At 44.5% G+C, this 22,436-nt stretch overlaps 1 pseudogene; it reads right to left on the bottom strand.

The window, feature by feature from the left end:
• Nucleotides 1-3,992: 3,992 nt before the first annotated feature.
• LOC136637558 (5S ribosomal RNA) lies at nucleotides 3,993-4,108 on the bottom strand (annotated as a pseudogene).
• Between the last annotated feature and the right edge of the window lie 18,328 nt (nucleotides 4,109-22,436).

Here is a 22,436-nt window from a genome sequence, read left to right on the forward strand (position 1 = left end):
GATCTCTCTCCTGATCTGTCACAGACAGCTCAGAACCCATCAGCCTATATCTAAAGTTTTGATTTTTTGCCCCAATGTGCATGACTTTACACTTACTGACATTGAAGCGCATCTGCCATTTTGCTGCCCATTCTGCCAGTCTGGAGAGATCCTTCTGGAGCTCCTCACAATCACTTCTGGTCTTTACCACTCGGAAAAGTTTGGTGTCGTCTGCAAACTTAGCCACTTCACTGCTCAACCCTGTCTCCAGGTCATTTATGAAGAGGTTGAAAAGCACCGGTCCCAGGACAGATCCTTGGGGCACACCACTTTTCACCTCTCTCCATTGTGAAAATTGCCCATTGACACCCACTCTCTGCTTCCTGGCCTCCAACCAGTTCTCAGTCCACGTGAGGACCTGTCCTTTTCCATTTGCCTTTACTGTTTTCTAATTCCCATTACTTCTAATGGCAAGTCGCATCTGACCGGGTGCAGTTCCAAAAATCAGAAAAACATTTTATCATATTTGTCTTCCAAATGGCTTTAAGTAAACTTACAGCTCAATCCTGTTCAGCAGTGGTGCTACCAGGCTGCCAAGTCCACGCTGTATCCAGCGCTACAATTGAGCAGGCAGGAGGTCTCCTTGGGATAAGGGAACATCCCATCAGGTACGGGAACAGCTATTTAGCTGGTGCAGACCTGAGCAGCCCCGTGCAACTCTGGCAGGCCTGGGATGGGGTTTCAGATGGGGTAGAGGCCTGCTTCGCCATCCCTGCCCCCTTCCAGGCCTGATCTGCCCTGCCCCACCCAGAAGCATCCCCTCCCTGCCTACCAGTCACCCTCCTGGCACCCTCCCCTGCACCACCTGGCACAAATCTTGCCTTTGCCAGTGGCTGCTGGGTGAGATGTGGTGCCCGCAGGATAGCTCAGGCCTCCTGCCAATGGTACTTGCTTGCTTGGTGTCTAAAAGTGCTTCACAGTGCATTGACAACACCAAGTGCCAGCGCTGTGACCGCAACACCGGTGCTCAGAGCCCATAGGACTGGGCTCTTAATTTGGTCTGTAAATCATAACTTTTACATCTGAGATAATGGTCAAATCCCCAGATTCTGCAAAGGGGATCTATGTGTGTAAGCAGTCAGCAACACACAGTGCTGATGTGCCTGCTAGCTACACATTTACATCTGCATTATGATGGTAATCAGAGCCCTACTGAATTAGCAGTGTGCATTTTCTGATGTTTGGATGACCATCTACAACCACAAGTTGTTACATGTAATGAGTTGCCCAATCCTATCCTTGGCCAGCCTGGGTGATGGCAGTGCCACTGATGCAGCCTCCACTGCATCCCGTGGGCTGGCAGGAGATCAGGCCAGCAGAGAGAAGTAAGTAAGTAAGTAAGTAAGTAAGTAAGTAAGTAAGGTAAAGTAAAGTAAGGGTAATTGTGTGTGTGCACGAAGTAATTAGAAATGAACATTTCCCCATGGTTCCCATCAAGCTAATAGCCCTTCAAGCAAAATGTGTAAAACGTGGAAGATCTCAGCACAGTCTCTCCTTCCTTTTCAGGAATCTACTCACAGATCTTTCTTTCTTTCTTTCTTTCTTTCTTTCTTTCTTTCTTTCTTTCTTTCTTTCAAATTTAGGTCTGTGCAGTGCTCCCAGTCTCCTGCCCACATCTCTCTTGTGTAACTGGAACTGTGTCAGTTTCACTACTTTTGACAGCCTAGCCTAAGTAGAATGGACAAAGGTCCCTCCTGTGTGCTTGGCAGCTCAGCAGTTTGGCACTAAAGCAAATGCTCTTCTCACTACAAAGCATTCCCTCTCCATCCCCACTGTATCCCAACCTATAGGGACTGGGCACTGCGTTATGAAAGACCTCTAGGAGGATCACACAAAGGTGAAATGTGTTTGGGGCATGCTTTGCAGAGCCTTGTAAATAAGCCCCCAAGATTCTGAATATTTAGAAGTTATTTATTATTCTGTACGCACCATTTTGGAGCACATAAGAGTTGTCTGAGAAGAAAATGCTACAACCAGAAAGCACCTCGCTAACATCTCGATTTTCCACACCATAATCAAGTCAATTCACTTTTAATAACTGTTTTCTCAGTCTGGACTTTAAATCCTTGCATGCCGGCTTCCTCCATAAAAAGAAGAAGAACAAGAAAATCAGTCAATTAATCATTTCAGTCTATTAAATGGTCTGTAAATCATGGAAATTTTATAGCAATATATTTTTGAACTTTGGCTGAAAAGTCTAACGATTGACTTCATGTGCTATTAATCTTAAAATAGGCAGTTCGCATATTTCACTAAAGATTTCAGCAGTGGATCCAGACAGAGAGAGCCAGGTGTACTGCATTAAAGTGCTACAGAATTTGGAAGGGGGCAACCACAGATATCATATGCCAAAGCCAACATAATAATTTTCGTAACAACCTAATGTTAGCATTTGTTTTACACAGATCATTTTGGGTAAGCTGATGTATCTGCTAAGAATAAAACAAAGATATTTGTTTTAGATATTTAATCTTTGTTTCACAAAGATGTTTGTGACACAAGATATTTTGTGTGCCTAGAAAATACCTTTCTAGCTCTTTGAGAAACTTTGTCTTATATTTCATTTCTCTCCCTAAAGACCACATACTCAATGTTTTTTTTCTTCATCTAAAAGCTACATTAATGGGACTGTTCAGATGATGACTTTGCCCCATGTGAATATGTACATATGCATGAGCACTGAGGGTGCAATCCAGAAGGTGCCCTCAGCCTATTTAAGTCCCTATTTAAGTCCCTTGAGCCAGCTGAAAAGTGTCACGAAAGTGCCATAAAGTATCTTCGTGCCACCATCTGAGGAGGGAGGCTGACCCAAACCCTGTTGGGCCGGTGGATGGGGTAGGGGTCTGGGGTCTGGGGAAGAGGTGTTTCAGGGTGGGAGAGGGCAGGCGGGTCTGTGGGTGGGTGGCAGAGGTGAGGACAGCACTTCTGCAGGGCAGCCCAGGGCAGAATCCGCCACAGAATCTGAGTAGCCCCAATGGGGATGCTGCAGTGTGACACGTGGTAAGGAGAAGCGATTCCCCCTGCCCCAGGCTGAGCCACTTTCAGCCCCAACCCTGCTCTGGATACAGGGCAGGTTAGGATTGGGCTGCCCGAAATATTAAAAATCTCTTATGCATATTTTGAAATAAATAATAGATTATAAGTCAAGCAGTTCCTTCCCCCCCCCCCCCCAGGTCAGGTGAGGAAACCTGAATACCCCTGCATCCCATCATGACTACAGTGATGGTTTATGATGCAGCCATATGTGCACAACCCCGCTTCCCCACATTTTGAGGAGGTCCACTTTACAGAAGTGTGTGAATCAGCCTTAAGGGGTTCAAAATGTAGGTATGTATTTCACAATGTGGACAATCTTGAACTTCAAAATCATCAATAGAAAAGTATTCTTTTGAAATGTTCATGGAAAGAAAAGTAAGAGAATCCACCACAGGGCTCAGCGTAGACTATGATATTACCATTTCCTCATGCCGAGCTCCCTTTGCAAAAGCAGAATCATTTGCTGTGCAATTCACATAGGGGCATAATGTATTTGACAGTGTAATCCTATATATCAGTGGTTCTCAATGGGATCCACTTTTTAGAATGACAATCTGTCAGGACCCACCAGAAGTGATGTCATTAATCTGGAACTGTTGTCATGGCCGGAAGTGACACCATCAATTTAGGCTTCGAACCAAAGCCACGATCAGCCAAAGGTCCCATTACACAGAGCGCTTATGCTGTTATTTTGCATAGCTTGGAAGTCAAAGTAGAAGACAGACCTGGATCCTTCTTCAACCACACAGCCTTCCTCCCTTTCCAGCATTCCATCATCTCACCTCTTCAGGGCAAAGCTCCATGCCTCTCTCCCACCAAGAGCCCACCCTGCCCCAGTAGTTCTGTACCCTTTATTTTCAGCTCTGTATTTTCAATGGTTGATTGGCAACCTTCAGTCTCAAAAGACTATGGTATAAGCCTACAGCACCCAGTATTCCCAGGCAGTCTCCCATCCAAGTACTAACCAGGCCTGACCCTGCTTAGCTTCCGAGATCAGACGAGATCGGGCATCTGCAGGGTAACAGGTGCTAGGTGCTACATGACCAACCTGAAATTGGTTTGTGACCTACCTGGTGGGTCCTGATCCGCAGTTTGAGAAATGTTGCTATATATGTCTACTCAGAAGTAACTTGGGATTTTCTTTGCTGTCCTGCTGAAGCATGCCTTTGGAACTGCATCAGAAGGCATCTATCTCCAGACCAGATCAGACGGAAAGCTCTTCAACCTCTCCAGACTGAGAGCAAAGTCCAAAGTCCAGCTGAAATGTCTGCGTGAATTCCTCTTTGCTGACAATGCAGCTGTCACTACCCACTCTGCCAAAGATCTACAGCAGCTCATGGATCGTTTTAGCAAGGCCTGCCAAGATTTTGGATTGATGATCAGCCTTAAGAAAACACAGGTCATGGTTCAGGATGTGGACTCACCTCCCTGCACTACAATCTCTGCGCATGAACTGGAGGTTGTCCATGACTTTGTGTACCTTGGCTCAACGATCTGCAACACTCTTTCTATCGATACCGAGCTAAACAAACGCATCGGTAAAGCAGCTACCACGTTTTCCAGACTCACAAAGAGAGTCTGGTCCAACAAGAAGCTGACGGAACATACCAAGATCCAGGTCTACACAGCTTGCGTCCTGAGTACACTTCTGTACTGCAGCAAGTCATGGACTCTTCGCTCACAACAGGAGAGGAAACTGAACACATTCCACATGCGCTGCCTCCGACGCATCCTCGACATCATCTGGCAGGACAAAGTTCCAAACAACACAGTCCTGGAACGAGCTGGAATCCCTAGCATGTGCGCACTGCTGAAACAGAGACACCTGCGTTGGCTCGGTCATGACGTGAGAATGGATGATGGCCGGATCCCAAAGGATCTCCTCTATGGAGAACTCGTGCAAGGAAAGCACCCTACAGGTAGACCACAGCTGTGATACAAGGACATCTGCAAGAGGGATCTGAAGGCCTTAGGAGTGGACCTCAACAGGTGGGAAACCCTGGCCTCTGAGCGGCCCGCTTGGAGGCAGGCTGTTCAGCATGGCCTTTCCCAGTTTGAAGAGACACTTGGCTAACAGTCTGAGACAAAGAGGCAAAGAAGGAAGGCCCATAGCCAGGGAGACAGACCAGGGACAGACTGCACTTGCTCCCAGTGTGGAAGGGATTGTCACTCCCGAATTGGCCTTTTCAGCCACACTAGATGCTGTTCCAGAACCACCATTCAGAACGTGATACCATAGTCTTTCGAGACTGAAGGTTGCCAACATGGCTCTCAGGTAATTGTGGATAAAATTGCAGCCTTAGGGCCCAATCCTAAACAGTGCATGCCAACTTACCACCGGTGCACACTGTCGCAAATGTGCCATACAGCATGTTTGCGAGCCCTTAGCATTCTGCTCTGGTGGAGTATCAGAGCTAGCCCAGTGCTAGCCGGCACTGGGTGAGCACTGGTGGAACACCAGTGCTCCAGCGCTTTGCAGTCGCCCGAACCACCAGGCAGACTAGAGGCAGGTGGGGGCTTGAGGGAGGCGGGGTGGAGTTGTTCCTGGGTAGAGTTGGTGGGTAGAGGGCAGGCAGGAGGCATGCCAGGGGAGGGAGCAGGAGAGACAGAGGTGGGACCAGTGGAGCTCAGCTCCACCAGATCCTGTGCAGCCTGACATGGAGGCTCTTGATTCTACGGCAGCCCAAGGACTGCCACAGAATTGAGTAGTCCTTCGCAGGACTACTTCCCTTCCCCAGGGGAAGGGAATGAAAGTCCCTTCCCCTGAGGACAGCCGGCAGCAGCCCTGTTGTGCATAGGATGCTGCAGCAGCCATTTTGGCGCTGTGGCAGTCCCAGCGGAACAGGCAGCTCAGGATTGGGCTGTTATTCATTTATTTTTAAATTTTCTACTCACTTTTTTGTAAAAATCTTTGACACGGAATGGAAGAGTAAAACAACAAATCTCTCAGAGAAGCAGTACAACTAATAAGCAAATGAGTAAAAAAAAAGTATAGAATAGTATTTTTCAGATTACTATTCCAGTCTCTTTGGAGAAGGCAGCTTTGTGGTGAAAATGTATTAAATACTGATATTTAAGTGGGAAGGACTTAAAAAGCTGTTCCTGATAGTAAGATATCTAGATACAGTGGATATCCAATTTCCCAGAGGAATACTTTTTTCACTATTCTTATTTGAGTGATCTTTTTTATAACAAATATGAGGTAAATGCATCTAGAAAATCCCTCAGTATTGTACTAATAGAGATTTTATCCCTTTTCTATTGAAAAGGGAGTGATTGCTCCCCTCTTACCTGTGTAATTAATGATTTCTTTCCCATCTTGTCAAATGAGATGTGGAGTTTTAAAAAACAAAACAAAAAAAACATAATTAGAAAGAGCTTACAGCATGACTCTTCGGGGAGAGAAGCACAAATAAAAAGAAACAGCTTGGAAAATATTGCTCTCTATGGCCTTAGAACCTTCTACTGAATTGTATGAAATTTGGGCTTCAGTCATGGCCTATTTGTCCAGACCATGAGAAGATCATATTCTGCTAGATGACAAATGAAATCATAGTTTTCACATCATGGCAACAAACTTATGATAATGTCTAAGATGTTTATGAGTAGAGATTTGTGATTCTCTTAGGTGGCTAAACAAAGAAGGAAAAGGAGAAGTCCATGCTCCAGTGGGCTTGATAGTTCTCTTTTGTTTATACATGCGGATTTGGCAAGCAACATGCATTATGAAAGGGGAAAATATGCAGTGTTGAAGGGATAAATCAAAGGATTTTCATGAGGGGAAGACATGAAATACATGAAACAGCATTTCTCTGACAAAATTATTTCTTCATAGGCTTTCTTGTTGCCTAACTCATTATTTGCTGTACAGTAGGCCCTTGGTATCCTTGGGGGATCTGTTCCAGGACTCCCCTGGATACCAAATTCCACAGATAATGCAATCTGTGAGGGGTCTGTGCTGGCAAACTCGAAGTGCCTTCCAGTCACATCCGGGAGGCCTTCTGAGGTGCAGGGAGGCCTCAGAAGGCCTCCTGCACGCATCCAGATGGTCCTCTGAGGTCCTCCAGCTGCAGGCTCTGCATCCGTGAATATGCAAATCTTCTGATGCTGAGTCCATGGATAAGGCATTCCCACTTAACATTCAAAAAGCATGAGCAAAGTAAACAAGGGAAAGAAGCCTCTTTTTAAAGTGAACCTTCAAATGCAGCAATTTTCAACCAGTGTGCCTTGGCACATTGGTATGCTGCAAATGGTCTGCAGATGTGCTGCAGGAGTTTGGGGGAGGGTCATTTATTAGTCAGACCATTGGGGGATGGGAGCCTTGCCAAAGGGCACAATCCTAACCCCTTATGTCAGTGTTTTCCAGCACTGGCATAGCGGTGCCAATGGGACATGTGCTGCATCCTGCAGTTGGGTGTCACTCACGGAGGCCTCTTCAAAGTAAGGGAATGTTTGTTCCCTTATCTCAGAGCTGCATTGCCCTTATGTCAGTGCTGGAAAGTCTGACATAAGTGCTGGAAAGCACTGACATAAGGGGTTAGGATTCTGCCCAAAGTGTAGCACGCCTTGCCAAAAAAACTGATGGTGCAGCCTGCAAATTTTAGCACCTTGCAATGGGTTGCAAAACAGTTGCTGTTTTACTGAGCAGTAATGACTGGTCTGTGCAGTAAGGCAGAACTATATAAGACAGGGTTGGCCCTGGGTGAGGCAGCTGCTTCAAGCAGCAGACTGGGAGGGGTGGCAGATTGGCAGGGGGTGCCTTTCCCCTGTTTTCCCCAGCTGCTGCCCAGCCAGGCACTTCACCCTGCAGCTGCCAGCTGTGATCCTGCTGCGACCGCTCACTCTTGAGGCAGGATTGCACCCACAAACACACACCATCTATATCACTGCTGTCACCACCATCTTCTGTTCCTTCAATGCCTGGCTACATTGGAAGAAGTGGCAAAAAAGCCTCTTTTGTTCCCAGCATTCCCTGGAAGGAGAGGCAGAGGAGTTTGGTGGTGGCCGAAGGAAGAGGCAACAGAAGTGACACCATGTTTATCTGCCTATCGTGCAAATGGAGAGGTGGAGGAGGACTGTGTATTCATTCTGCAGGGTTTATAGAGTATGACTTCCTGTGCAATTTCATTACTTGGGGAATCAACCATAGTTTGTTTTATGTCCTCTTTCTAACAGTGCTGGGTTCATGTTATTCCCCTCCCCCACATTGTGCTTTAAGAATTCCAGTCTGTAAGCAGCTCCACCTCTCCATTACTGTCCCTGCCCCCCTTCTAGCAGGACTTCTTAGTGCCATATAGTGCCATTCTGTGCCATATAGAACACAAATGAAAATATTCCCTAAAAGTTTTCTCTTTCATCCCCCCCTTCTTCTTTCCCAATGGTAAAACAACAACAACTGCTTTGGGAGATTAAAAGTCTGGGCTTCTTGTTTGCCTTTAATTCTGGAGAGCTGAGCAGCAAAATACAAAACATCTTCTCTCCCTTCCTTCAAATTTCATATTGTTTACCTTTCTTGCTGACCTGAGGCAACCACTTCAGTTGACCTCATGCATGGGCCAGCCCTGCCCATAGCACATGGATCACATTTTTTAAATTCTCCATGCATGTACACCTTTAAGTGTAGTTGTCATGCATATCAACAAGAGGATTTTGAAATCTCTGAAACAGGCCACCCGAGGCCTGGTGCTTGAAAGGAAAACACTTGTTTTTCATATCTAAGTATGTGTTCTCGGGTTAGTGACGGTGTGGGCTGCATAGCAAAGGATAAACAGGAGAAGAAGAGGCAGACTGGCTAAGCAGGGAAGAGACTGCAGCGAGCAAGGCAAAGAAAAAGCAAGAGTCAGTAAGCTGGTGCAAGGCATTGCCAAGATGCTCTACAGGTGCTGTTGGCTAGAACCGGCTCACAGCATCTTCCTACTTCCTTCTATCTGCGTTACTGGGTAATTGGGGCCAAAGAAGCTAGGGAAGCTAAAGTGGTCTGTATTCCATGGCAGGGCGGAACCGAAGAACTGTTCCTGAAAGTATGCAGATACAGTAAATAATACTCCTCTGGGCTTGAAAATATTTACATTTTCTCTGTGTGTGTATATAATATATTTTGCAGTATATACAGTCTGTGAAAGAGCTCAGAGCTACACAGTGCATGGTGATAATATATGTATCTTTAGAATCTGGTCCCTTATTGAATCTTAGGAGGAATACTTGGGGTTCATATCTGAACAAGGCAGCAGTTATGCACAGTTTCTCCCCCCCTCCCCAATCTTGCTGACAGGCCTGCTCCACAACTGGGTAAAATGTGAATTGCTATCAGGCAAGCGAAGGCCTCAGGAGATGTCAGATGAATTCCTACTTGGAAATTGCATTTGGCAGGAGAGCTAAAATTGGACCAGCTGTGGACGCTGAGAGGAACACCTAGCTTTGGGGCAACCAAAGTGAGTCTCGAGAGAAGCACAAAAATGTAGAACTCGGGAGAAATTAAAAGTTATGGACATGATAAATTGCTTCCTTTACGACCCCAACAGTTACCATTTAAGAATCAAATAAATTACTGCAAGAAAAGGCTGAGAAAATGTTTCTACTAATTCAAAACCAAGCCCTAAAAATCTAGGAAGACTTCATTAGTGAAGTTAGGTGTACACCCATGAGGAAATCAAAGACATACAAAAAACGGGAAAGGGAATTTCCAGGGCATAATTTACAATGTGGGAAAACAGGAATTAATTGGCATTTGGAAAGAAATGGTACTACCTATGGCAGGTGAATTGGGGGGGGGGACACAAGGCTTTTCTTTAAATGTTGACTATCTTCCATGTTGTTGGATTGCATTAATTCAGGGTGGATAATTTCTAGGAGAGAGTAGCCATAATGCTCAGTTGCAACACAAGCAACAAAGACTCCCTTGGCAACTTAAAGGCTAAGGGCCCAATCCTATCCAACTTTCCAGCTCTGGCATACTCATGCCCATAGGGAGTACACTGCATCCTGTGGTGGGTGAGAAGTTTTAGAAGTCTCTACAAGGTAAGGCAACATTTGTTCCCTCGCCTAAGGGCTACATTGCAGCTGCACTGGGGCAGGAAAGCTGGATAGGATTGCACCCTAACACATTCATTGTTGCATATGTTTCATTGGATCTCAGAGCAGACTTTTCCAGATGTTCCTGTTGAAGTGAGGTCTGCTGCACCTGGAGAAAGCTTAGCCATTTCACTACTGTTCTTTGCAGCCTTTCTGCAAGAGCCTGACAAAATGCTATGGGCACTGAGCTTTTCGGGACTACTGACCAGGTGGGTGATCATTGAGCAATTGAGTAGGGAAACAGCAATTCGTTATAACTTGGTGCATAGAGTTAGTGTTTTGCCTGGGGCTGCTGGGCCAGGGCTAGAGATTCTTTTGGATCCAAGGAAGAAGCAAGTTTAGTCCAAGGTTGTCATAAAAGAGCTTTATTTATCTAAAATCTAACAGCATCAACTTCCACCTCCAGGCATATTCACGGATAAAACTTGCAGCATTTTGGGTAATTCTACAACTGACACAGCTTGCCAGTGACCAACAAAGTCCAAGAGCAAAACAAGGGCCACATACAGAGACTTATATAGGCTAGCTCAGTGATTCTCACACATTTAGCACTGGAACCCACTTTTTGGAATGTGAATCTGTCAGGACCCACCAGAAGTGACGTCATGACCAGAAGTGACATCATCAAGCAGGAACATTTTTCACAATCCTAGGCTTTATTCCTACCCACACTTCCCCAGGAGTAAGTCCCATTTACTGTTATTGTTAAAAGCACATATGCAGTAGCCTGTAACATTTTCCCAAATGCAGTCATCTTATCAGCCTTGTGTAGCAGAAGAGTAGCCAGGCTGATGCCAGCCAGGGATGTTCTCCTCATTTAGGGGGATGAGCTATCTCAGGAGGGTCTGGGCAGGAGGTCTGGTCTAGAGGGTTGAGCCTCCGTTTGCCTGAAGATAACATCCGAAGGTTGCCAGTTCGAGGCCACCGGCACCGTGAATGGCGAGACCTTGAAGCAGCTGACAAGCCCAGCTGAGTTATTCCACCTGCTCTTGAAGAGATGAAGGAGCTGCTTGTCAGCCTGCATGGGAGGAATCTGGAGGCCAGGAAGTGATAACAGACCATAAAAGATCCATCTGAAATGTTGTGCGGTTCTTGAAAGATAGAACCTTTCTTCATTTGTAAAAATCTCTATGGGGATTTAGAACAGCCTGCCTATGTAAACTGCCTCAGAATTAAAGTCTGAGGGGAAATCTGACGACCAAGAAAGGCGGTATATAAATGCCTGTGATGATGATATTATTATTATTATTATTATTATTATTATTATTATTATTATTATTATTATCTATCAGGTGCATCTGACTTGAAAATATAGACATGCATCTTATCACCCCATTCTCATAAGACTGAGCAGGTGCAGCTGCTAATGTCATTAGTTTGAGCCCAACTTCTCCTGCTTTCTCATGGGAACTGTTTGGTGAGTTGCTCCTAGGAGCACACAGATGAGGCTGACAGGCACACAAGATGGCAGGTGGTTGCTGGGTTTTGCACCCGCCATTACAGTTAGAAGTATAGGTATTCCTAGTGAATAATTGGGGGACTCTGATACGGGTGGTTGGCCACAATTGTTCCTGTTGCCCCCTCTATAAATTCCATCTCTGCTGTCAAGTCTGCCTACCCAGATTTCTAGACTTGTTTGCAACAACAGCCATAAAATCGGCACATAAATTGGCCAGGGAATAAAAGAGCTTGGGTTGTTTACCAAACTTCTCAAAGCAGGCTGTTTTTCAATGGCTGTGTGTTGCAAACTGCAGTGACTCAGTCCGGGTAGTGCTGCATTGCTCATTGTGAAGTAACCTTTTCAGTTATGCATAAGATTCAGAGTGTTTTGGAGACAGCCTCTGAAGAAAATTTTCAAAGGTGTTTTGATGATGGTAGCGGCTGCAGCCACTTGTGGATTTTGTTCACTTCCCTTTCCGATTGCTCAGACAAAGGCATCGTCTTTTTATTTCTGGCACAGGCTTTCCAAAGTTATTTTGCTGCTTGAGTAGACTCTCAGTTATCTGGCTCAGGGAAACAGTCATGCATTTCATACCTCCAGCAATCCTGTTTTCTATCCCTGCCTTCACCATTTTTGAACTATGGGGATAACAGAACAGGATAAACAGCATACCTGAGTGAAATACCTTTCTCATTCTGGCATAGTCATTCTTTGTTTTACTTTGTAAGCTCAGGAAACCACAAAGGTTATTTCTTATCTTTTTGTTAGGGGAATTAAAATTATATAGTCAGTAGTCTGGCCTGTTGTGATTATGACAATCATATTACTACGGCGTATGAAAGCAATAGCATATGCTTTTACTAGCAGATTGACAACCTGGTTAGCATTGCAAGAGACTCTATGGCCAAGCCCACTTTTCTCAGAGTAAACCCCTTTGAACACAATGGAACTTACTTCTGAGTGGCCATGCATAGGACTGCACTGTATTCAGGGTCAAAATGGCATTGATTACACATCCTCTGAAGCAGCTCTAGAGTATCATGTGTTGTTTATCCATACCTGAGGAGGGATGAATGAAAGGAGAGAGCCAGATTTCAGAATTTCTCCATGTGGCTGCATCCACTCAGACTTGCCATGGAGCACTGGCTGCTATGCAACCAAAACTCATATTTTAATCACTGGGCACAATCCAGGTCAATTAATGGGACTTGTTCGAGAACCTTGAGGGGTCATTCTTTTCCATAAAGGAAGCATGCACCTAATAGAAAACCACTTTAAGTAGTCCACTTACAAACTATAGCACGTGCAATGCTTATGGCTTTGATTTATTTGCTATGTAAACTGCACTGGGACTACTTTTTGTGGAAAAACAGTATATAAATATTCTTAATAATAATATACAATTATATGCTGCTACTACATAGTTATATAACATTGGAAACGTATGTGTATTATAAAGTACATCAAGTGTTTGGGCCATGGTTTTACTAGACTTTTGAAAATGCTCCAGTAGCCAAAGCCACAATTCGAAAGCCAGCTTATCAGCTTTAAAAATATGATCACCTTTGTCTGTGTTCTGCCATCTCTTTTATTTGGATTACAGAGAATTGAATAATTCTCCGCATATCTGCCTGACACATCAGAATCAGCAGCCATAGCAACACCTGTGTGAAGCAGGTATTGGGTCCTAATGCAAGGCTGTTGCTATTATGCTACAATGAGTAGTTCTTGAGGGGGGGAGAATGAAGCTTTACAGAAATAGCACTCGAAAATCCTGTCATGAGTAAACTATGTTCTTCAAGCAGGTGAACCATTGTGTGGCGATACTGTACTGTAATAACCCCACCGCCATTGTTGTTCAGAGGGACTGTGAAGAGTTAACCATTCGCACCCCACTTATGTCCTCCATCCAGAATAAAATTGGCACAGAATATGTTGGATAGCATCCTTCCCCATTTGCGGGTGTAGTGCCTATAGGTGGAAAAATCCTCATGGCCTCAGCAGAGTTTTGTTTCTCTCTCTTTTCCTTCCTTGTATTCCATAGCAATCTATAGAATGACAGACTAGCGCATGTCCCCCTTCATCCTCCCTCTCTGTTCATGTAGCCTGTGCATGCATCTATGTACATACACCCTGGAGTTAGAGCTCTGAGGCCTGCTTATGGGATTCCTCCACACACCATCGCTGTATCTACGTGGGGAAGAGTCATACCCCTGTACGCAGCTTGTCTCACACTGACATGTAGTAGTGTCCTGCTGAAATTGGGTTTTAACAAAAGTGTTGGCGTTTTAGGAAACCACTGGTGAATTTTGAAAATGACAATGCCCATTTATATACGTGACCAACTGTAAGGCTAGAATGCTAACTATGGTACTTGATCATTGATAGTTTAATTAGAATTAAGTCAGGATTATGAGGTGATTCAGAAGTTGGACTTAGACCTAGAAGATCCAGTCACAAGAGAAATATATGATGTGGAATTACAAGAGTGACAACAGATCATATACATGTTTCCTAGTCTGTGGGGCTTATTCCAAAGGATGTATGCATAGGATTACAGCCAAGTGATGTAATTAGTAGATGTGATTACCACATACAAGTTTCATTCTCCATGGACACAGTGTAAATCCTTATCTATCATACTTGATGCCAAAGTTATGACTATACCATCATACACTGCAATAATCGTGTCAAAAAATGAGGCAGATAGCATGACTCCACCTAACTTAGGCCAGGTCTACACATGCAGCCCAATATGGCAATTAGATGGACTGTAGCAAAAAAAGGCACATGAGGGAGAGGTGTTCTAGTCACTGGTGTAGCTAGGTGGGTGCGGGCCGCACCGGGTGACGCACACTGGGGGGTGACGCGCACTGGAGGGTGATGCGCACTGGGGGCTGACATGCTAAAATCGTGGTGGTTAGGAGTAACCCCATCATATTATATACCACTGGATGTGGAATTTCAAGCAGAATGCAATGCAAAAACTCAGAGTGAAATATCTCCTTTCTATCAAAAGTTATGGCCAAAAAACCAGAGAACAAAATATGCATGGGTCCCTCTGGAAAGTGAAAGTGAACCATATCGCGTGTTTACTTGTGAGTAGGCAAACGTGCCTTAGTCTTTCAGAAAGGACAGGCTGAGAGGAATCCAACGACACCAGAATGGTCCTGATCCAGTGAATGCAGCCCCCAAAAACATCTGAGAAGGAAGTCCCTCCCTCCAAGCAGATGAATGTATTGAGTCCTATGGAAAGCGAAACTAAGCCTCACGGCTGCATTTACTCACAAGTAAGTAAATGTGCCTTGGCTGGTGTGGAAGATCAGGTGACTGAAAGTGCAAGGCTACCAGAATGGTCCTGATCTGATGGAACTGGAGCTCAACAAATACTCCAGAAGGCAGCCCCCCCCCCACTAAAAAGGATCAGAACAGAGGCTTCAGTTGATAAGGTGAACCTTTTTGAGACTTGCAAAGCCAGGTGGATCCTGACAGTGATCTGGTTTAAACAGAAGTTCTTAAATTGAACTGGGTACTGGGTAGAGCTGAAAACCTTACTGGTTTTGGAGGGGGGGGGTGTTATTGCAGGCAGGCTGCAGAGGAAATTCACTTGGTGGAACAGGGCTGGCTTCTGCTTATTTAATTATTTGTTTTACTTTAATTACTTTAATTATTTATACTGATTTATTTTAATTTGCCTGATGATGTCACCATGACATCAATTCTGGTGGGTCTTGGCCAGATTGTCATTCTAAAAAGTGGGTCCCAGTGCTAAAAGTTTGAGAACTGCTGCAATAAGGTGTTAGTAAGTTGACACCTGGGGGTGTGTGTGTGTGTGTGACACCACTAGTGACCAAAATCACTAAAATCATAATTTGGAAGAATAATACCAACATGTTATATATCAATCAATGCGTAATTTCATGCAGAATGTGTTCTATCTTTGTCTATCAAAAGGTACAGCCAAAAAACCAGTGGGGGCGGAGTGATACTTCATCACCACGCCCACCACCTGGGGTGTTGCCCTGCCCACTGCATGGGGGGGGGGTGACACGCTGGCATCCCTAGTGACGCCACTGCTTCTAGTCCAGCCGGCTTCCTGCTCTTGCTGTGAAACTTCCAGCCAACCATCCACATTCAAAAATGTGAGTCTCCACTTCCAACCCAATATAGTTCATTCTGTTCCTTCAGAACCTATTCCACCCTCATTCTATTGCATGTCTAGATCAGGTCTTAGACCAGGTCTATACTGTCTTCATTCTTAAAAATGGTATTCGGTTTCCCAACTCCAAATTATAAGGAGTGCAAAAAATGCCAGTCTCACGCAAGATACATGTATGTGTGTGTGTGTGTGTGTGTGTGTGTGTGTGTGTGCGCATGAGAGAGAGCAAGAGAGAGAGTCTGAAACACACTGCAGTCTACAGAGATGTGTATGTTTTTATTTTTTCTTCATGGAAGTATTCTCTAGTTCAGCGATTTTCAACGAGTGTACCGGAGCACATTGGTTGTCACAAGTGGTCTGCAGGTGTGCAACGGGAGTTTTGGGGGAGGGTCATTTATTAGCAGGGCACTGGGGGATGTGAGCCCCCCATTCGCAGCATGGTGTGCTGCATCAATTTTCAAAAAAACTGATGAGTGTGTTTTGACAATTCTATTTATTTATTTAAACTGAATTTGTAATTCGCCTTTCTACCCAAAGGGCACCCAAAGCAGCTAACAACAGTTAATACATAAAATACATAGTACAAAAGGTAATAATACAGATAAAAACAATTAAAAAAATACAATAAAAACAGGCAATATAAGAAAACAAAGCAATATGAAAAAACAAAGCAGTGAGTAATAAAACGCATCAGTAAAAAACATTAAATAAATTCCTAAAAGTAGCCATTATAGGGCCTCAAAGGCTTTCCTACATAAAAATGTATAAATAAAAATTTTAATACCTTGCGGTGTGCCATGAGATGAAAAAGATTGAAAAGTGCTGCTCTAGTTAGAAAATGTGTTGCAGCCAGGGCCTTATTAACCCGTAGCCAGGGCCCTAGGCTTTCAGGCCCTCTCAAGAACTTTAATCTTTCATCCCAATAACATTGACAGCCTGACCCTGGTACGATAGGTACTAGACTGCAGAACATATCCCTATATCTATGTTGAGGGTTTCCTGGAGAATTCTATTCACATTGGAGCCTGAGGGCTCAGGTAACAGTGCCTCAGCAAAAAAAAAAAAAAAAAAAAAAAATTTGATGGGCCCCCTAGTCCCTGTTGGGCCCCTAGGCTTCAGCCTAGTCAGCCTTATGAATAATATGGCCCTGGTTGCAGCTGAAAGAGCCCTCAATCTCCTCTCAAGTTCCCCTTTTAATAAAGGACTATGGACACATTAAATAGCAACTCTCAACTTCACTGGCCTGTTTTGTTGCACTCCCTTTTCTTCAGAGTGTTTGAATGTCTATGTTAAGATTTAGGTCTCTCCAAACTTGTCTCCTCCTTTCAGGATGAGTTTATAGATCCTGACAGACTTGGCTTTTTTCCCAGCAAAGGAAGGAAGTTACTTTAAGCCTAAAAAAGCAAAATCATCTGGTTTTGAACAGCTGTAGAAATATTATATGCCTAATTATTTATAGGGGTACCTGCTCTGAGTGTCATTCTGTACGTTAGTGTTCCGTCACCAAGCAAGAAACACTTACTAGTTCAACCATATAATTTTTATTCCCTGTAGTGGAATGCTGTACTCTGCAAATGTGAGCAAGTTTTCTTGCAAGTTTATGTGAATCTCTTAATTTGGAGACCTGGTTGTTGTTGTTGTTGTTGTTTATTGACATTCATCAGAGCCTTTCCATCTTGAAACCCAGGGCAGCGACAGGTGGATCGGACCTGGAAGAGGGAGAGGATCAGTGATGCTGGCATGTGCTGTATCCAATCCTCATTCCCGGGCCCAATCTGCTGACACAGATCAATGCGGAATTGTGCCGGTTATATAGTCTGAGTTGACTCATTGCACAGGCTGAGGCTTCTGCGAGGACACTGGGGCATCTCTATCCTTCAACCAAAGTGACCTCCGAGGTAGCTTACAAAAAATCACAACACACAACAACCCAGGAGCTGCATTGTCATCTGACTGGTGACAGAAGCCAGAGGATGCTTCTACTCACTCCTCCAATCCCCAGGCAACTGGCCATTGATGCAAGTTTCTTTCAGGCAGAGAGCTGGGGATGGGGGGGGTCCCTGAAGCTGCTCCATACACTGGTTGATGGTGGGAGTCAGGGTGATCTTCCTCTTGTCACAGTGTCCATCCTGGGAGGCGGGGATGCAACCTCCCAGGTGCTCTTTGACCAGTGACAAAGTCTAGAGAAGGGGTGTCAAACTCATTTCATCCTGGGGGCCACATTGGATTTATGGTACCTGCTGAGGGCTGAACTCCAAATGTGGCACCGGGAAGTAACCTCAAGACAGGAAGTTATATCACTTGTGACATCACTTCCTGTTTTTTTTCCAAACAAACAAACAAACAAACAGTGAGGTCACTCTGCTACCTCACCCCACCCCAGACCCCATCCTCTTAACACCCCCAAGCAGCCTCTCTCTTCTGCCTCAGCCCCCCTAGACCCAATTCTACTCCCAAGCAGCCTCTCTTCTGTCTCAGTCCCCCAGACCCAATTCTACCCCAAGCAGCCTCTCTTCTGCATCAGGCCCCCAGACCCCATCCTCTTAACCCACCCCAGAGAAGCCTCTGTGGCTCTTCTGCCTCCTACCCACAACTGCCTCCCCCTCCTGCCCGCTCAGCTGCCCACCAGCCAGCCAAGTTCCTGGTTGCTCCCCCAGCCCCCACCTACTTGCAACTGGAGGGAGTTCCGAAGGCCGGGTAAGGCGCACGCGGCTCCTGCGGCCCTCGCTCTCCCTCTCCGGCTGCGGGCGATCTGCGCCCTTGCCCGGGATAGACTGGAGGCTGGGGTAGGTGCGCGCGGCTGCTACGACCCTCAGAATGATGTTCTGAGGCCTCATAAGGCCTTGAATGGTCGTTTCTGGGTTTTCTGAGAACCTGGAAGTGACCTTTCAAGGCCTTATGGGGATTCAGAACGTCATTCTGAGGGCTGGAGAAGCGGTGCGTGGCATTCCCAGCCCTTAGAATTTACCTCCAGCCGTGACTGGAGCAGAGCTCAGGTCGGGGTTGGAGCAAGCGGGGGTGGGGCAGCCCCAGAACTCCCCCAAAGCCTGGGGGCTGCCTGAAATGGCTCTGTGGGCCAGATCCAGCCCGCGGGCCTTATCTTTGACACCCCTGGTCTAGAGGATGCCTGATGTTGTATCATCCACTCTCATAAATAAAAAGACTAATATTGACTCATGTCCAGTCAGAGGCAGGTGAAGCATGCCATAATATGGTATGAGTCATCAAAATCAAGCACTTTTTAGCGTACCTTTTAAAAACAATTTAATTTTCACATTGACTCAAATGAGTTTGACAAGGCTTAACTCGGCCTGGGATCTTGCCTGTATTATATATATATAATGCATCACAAGCTAAAAGAAACATATATGTAAACCTTTTATAATATTGTCGTGTTACTTGCTGCTTGCTAATGAAGCACTTTGTACATGCGAATATTGTTTGTACATGCCAGAGTTGTTTACAAAAATAAAAAATGTAGCCCTGTACATCCAAAGAAGAAACACAGAAGAAACACTAACTTCATCCAACAGTGTATACTGAGGAAAGGAAACTCAAGTCACATAGTATCAAATAGCCTGAATATGACTCCTTTTATAAATCCCTAGGTAATTTTTTTCTGGAAGAAGTCTTGACAGCGAATGCTTCCTTCCTTTACATTAAAATGTAAATTAAAATGTTTCCCCAAGCTAAGGAAATCATAAATATTTAACTTTGACATTAAATTGACATTCAAGACAAAAAATAAGTTATCTAAGGGGAAACACTTATTATACACATCTCATGAAAGAAGGCCATCCTCACCTCACCTCTCTGCTTCCCAATTTTGCTGCTTTTGCATGAACAGACTCATTTTACGTAGTGGAGAAATGAGGAAGAAATGAGCACGAAGTTTGAAAACTCTTTTGGAATCTTAATTATCACAGAGGAGGAAAAATGAGAAGTCCCAAGTCTTTACTTTAATTGTGTTTACTTCATGTATTTTATTATTATTAAGAATATTTATATATCACTTTTCAACAACAAAAATGTTCACAAAATGGTTTGCGAAACAAAAGAAATGAAAAAAGTGGCTCCCTGTTCCAAATCTATAAAAGGTCATGTGAGAGTCACTGGTGAATTACCACTGGAAGTGACACTCTGTTGTAGGAACAGTTACTTTCCACTTGCTAAATATAAGAGAATCCCCAATTAATAGGTGCCTCTTAGCCCAGCAAACAGGAATCATATTTTTTTGTACTCTTCCACCAGGATGAGAGGGGATTTGAACCCATGTCTCTCTCATCACAGTGGAATCACTACGTCATGCCGTCTTTTCTAAAACAATGCCAACATCTTTGGAGAAATACGGATTCCAACTTTAAAAATACATTCCAGTCGCTGTAGGCCTGTATTTGTTTGTTTATAGAGCAGCAAATAAGGACTATCCTTCCTGGGCAAGTTAGCATCTCTCCTCAAGTTATACAAGTAGCAGCCCAATCCTATCCCCCCTGCCCCACTGGTGATATTAGCATTATGCTGGCAGAGGTTGCTTTAAGGCAATCACAAAGCCACCTCCACCATGTACACCATGGGACTTAGTTCTGAGTACACAGGCATAAACACGTGTAATACATATTTTATATTTATCTTGAAAATTATTATTCCATTTTTAAATTTTTATACATTTGTTTTGGACTATTATACCAACTCCAAGGTTTTAGACTGAAATGAGACAGGTCCTATATGAAGTACAATCAGTTTCAAAGCAGAAATAAGTGGAAGCAGAAGAAAACTCTCAAATGAAGGAATTTGAAAGCAGGAATTTGCAGTTGTTTTAGTCTTAACAGGGTGTGGCTGTATGGGGAGAGGGGTATCATATGAGCTCCTGCACTTGAAAATCCACTTCTAGATTTTCTAGCCCAGGACCCACCAGAAGTGATGTCATTAACCTGGAAGTGATGTCTTGGTCAGACAGGACATCATCAAGTAGGGAAAATTTTTTAACAGTCCTAGGCTGCAAACCTATCCACGCTTACCCAGGAGTAAGCCCCATAGATTATCTTTGTTAAAAGTATATACATTGTTGCCTGTTAAAAGTACAGATCACCCAAAATGCAATCACATACATGTTGGCATCAAGATTAATATACTAAAAGTAAAATATTGAAATGAATGGGGACCCACCTGAAATTGGCTTGTGACCCACCTAGTGGGTCTCAATCTACAGTTTGAGAAACAATGCCATTGAGGTTGCTGCCTGGTTTCTAAATGTCAAGGGGAGTGGCTATAATGAGCAGCAGTGCTCCCCCACAAGTAGCAGCTTGTTTAACCCTTGATGCACATAGCCTAATCTGCCCTGTCTGTTTCATGAACCACAAAAATATGGGTCATGAGCACACTGATGGGTCCCAGACCCACCATTTAAGAACCGCTGCTCTACACTATTGCCGTTGAGGCCTGCAGTCAGTATTGCCAGACATATGAATACAGTGGTGCCTTGCATAACGAAATTAATTCGTTCCGCGAGTCCTTTCGTTATGCGAGTTTTTCGTTTTGCGAAGCGCGTTTTCCCATAGGAATGCATTGAAATTTAATTAATGCGTTCCTATGGGCAAAAAAAGTCAGAACAAAGTCAAATTTGGTTTACAAAGTGTTTATTAAGTGCTCTTTAAAGACATACCGTATTTTTCGCTCCATGTAAAGTGAACAGCAGTCAACAGTGGCATTAAGAACCATTATCACTGTCATTAACAAATGGAGAGACTTAAAGGTTTGAGTACTCTAGTTTTCTGGAAACCCCAAGAACTCATCATCGCTAGAGTCAGAATTTATGAAGCTCATTTGCTCACAATCACTGACATCACTTTCTTCGCTGTCTTCCTCCCCCTTCCTTAGGGTGAATGCGAGCATAAACTGGCATGAAGATCCCCCGCTCCCTATGGTGAATGGGATCATAAACTGACATGAAGATCCCCCGCTCCCTAGGGTGAATGTGAGCATCAACTGACATGAAGATCTGCCCCTTACTAGTGTGAATGTGATCATAAACTGGCATGAAGATCCCCTGCTCCCTAGGGTGAATGTGAGCATAAACTGACATGAAGATCTGCCCCTTACTAGGGTGAACGGGATCATAAACCAACATGAAGATCCCCCGCTCCCTAGGGTGAACGGGATCATAAACCGACATGAAGATCCCCCGCTCCCTAGGGTGGACGGGATCATAAACTGACATGAAGATCCGCCCCTTACTAGTGTGAATGTGAGCATAAACTGACATGAAGACCACCCCTTACTAGTGTGAATGTGAGCATAAACTGACATGAAGATCCGCCCCTTACTAGTGTGAACGGGATCATAAACTGGCATGAAGATCCCCCGCTCCCTAGGGTGAATGTGAGCATAAACTGACATGAAGATCCGCCCCTTACTAGGGTGAACGGGATCATAAACTGGCATGAAGATCCGCCCCTTACTAAACTGACATGAAGATTCCCCGCTCCCTAGGGTGAATGTGAGCATAAACTGACATGAAGATCCTCCCCTTACTAAACTGACATGAAGATCCCCCGCTCCCTAGGGTGGACAGGATCATAAACTGACATGAAGATCCGCCCCGTACTAGTGTGAATGTGAGCATAAACTGACATGAAGATCCGCCCCTTACTAGTGTGAATGTGAGCATAAACTAACATGAAGATCCGCCCC

Source organism: Tiliqua scincoides, chromosome 1 (assembly GCF_035046505.1).
Source record: "Tiliqua scincoides isolate rTilSci1 chromosome 1, rTilSci1.hap2, whole genome shotgun sequence".
NCBI classification, from domain to species: domain Eukaryota; kingdom Metazoa; phylum Chordata; class Lepidosauria; order Squamata; family Scincidae; genus Tiliqua; species Tiliqua scincoides.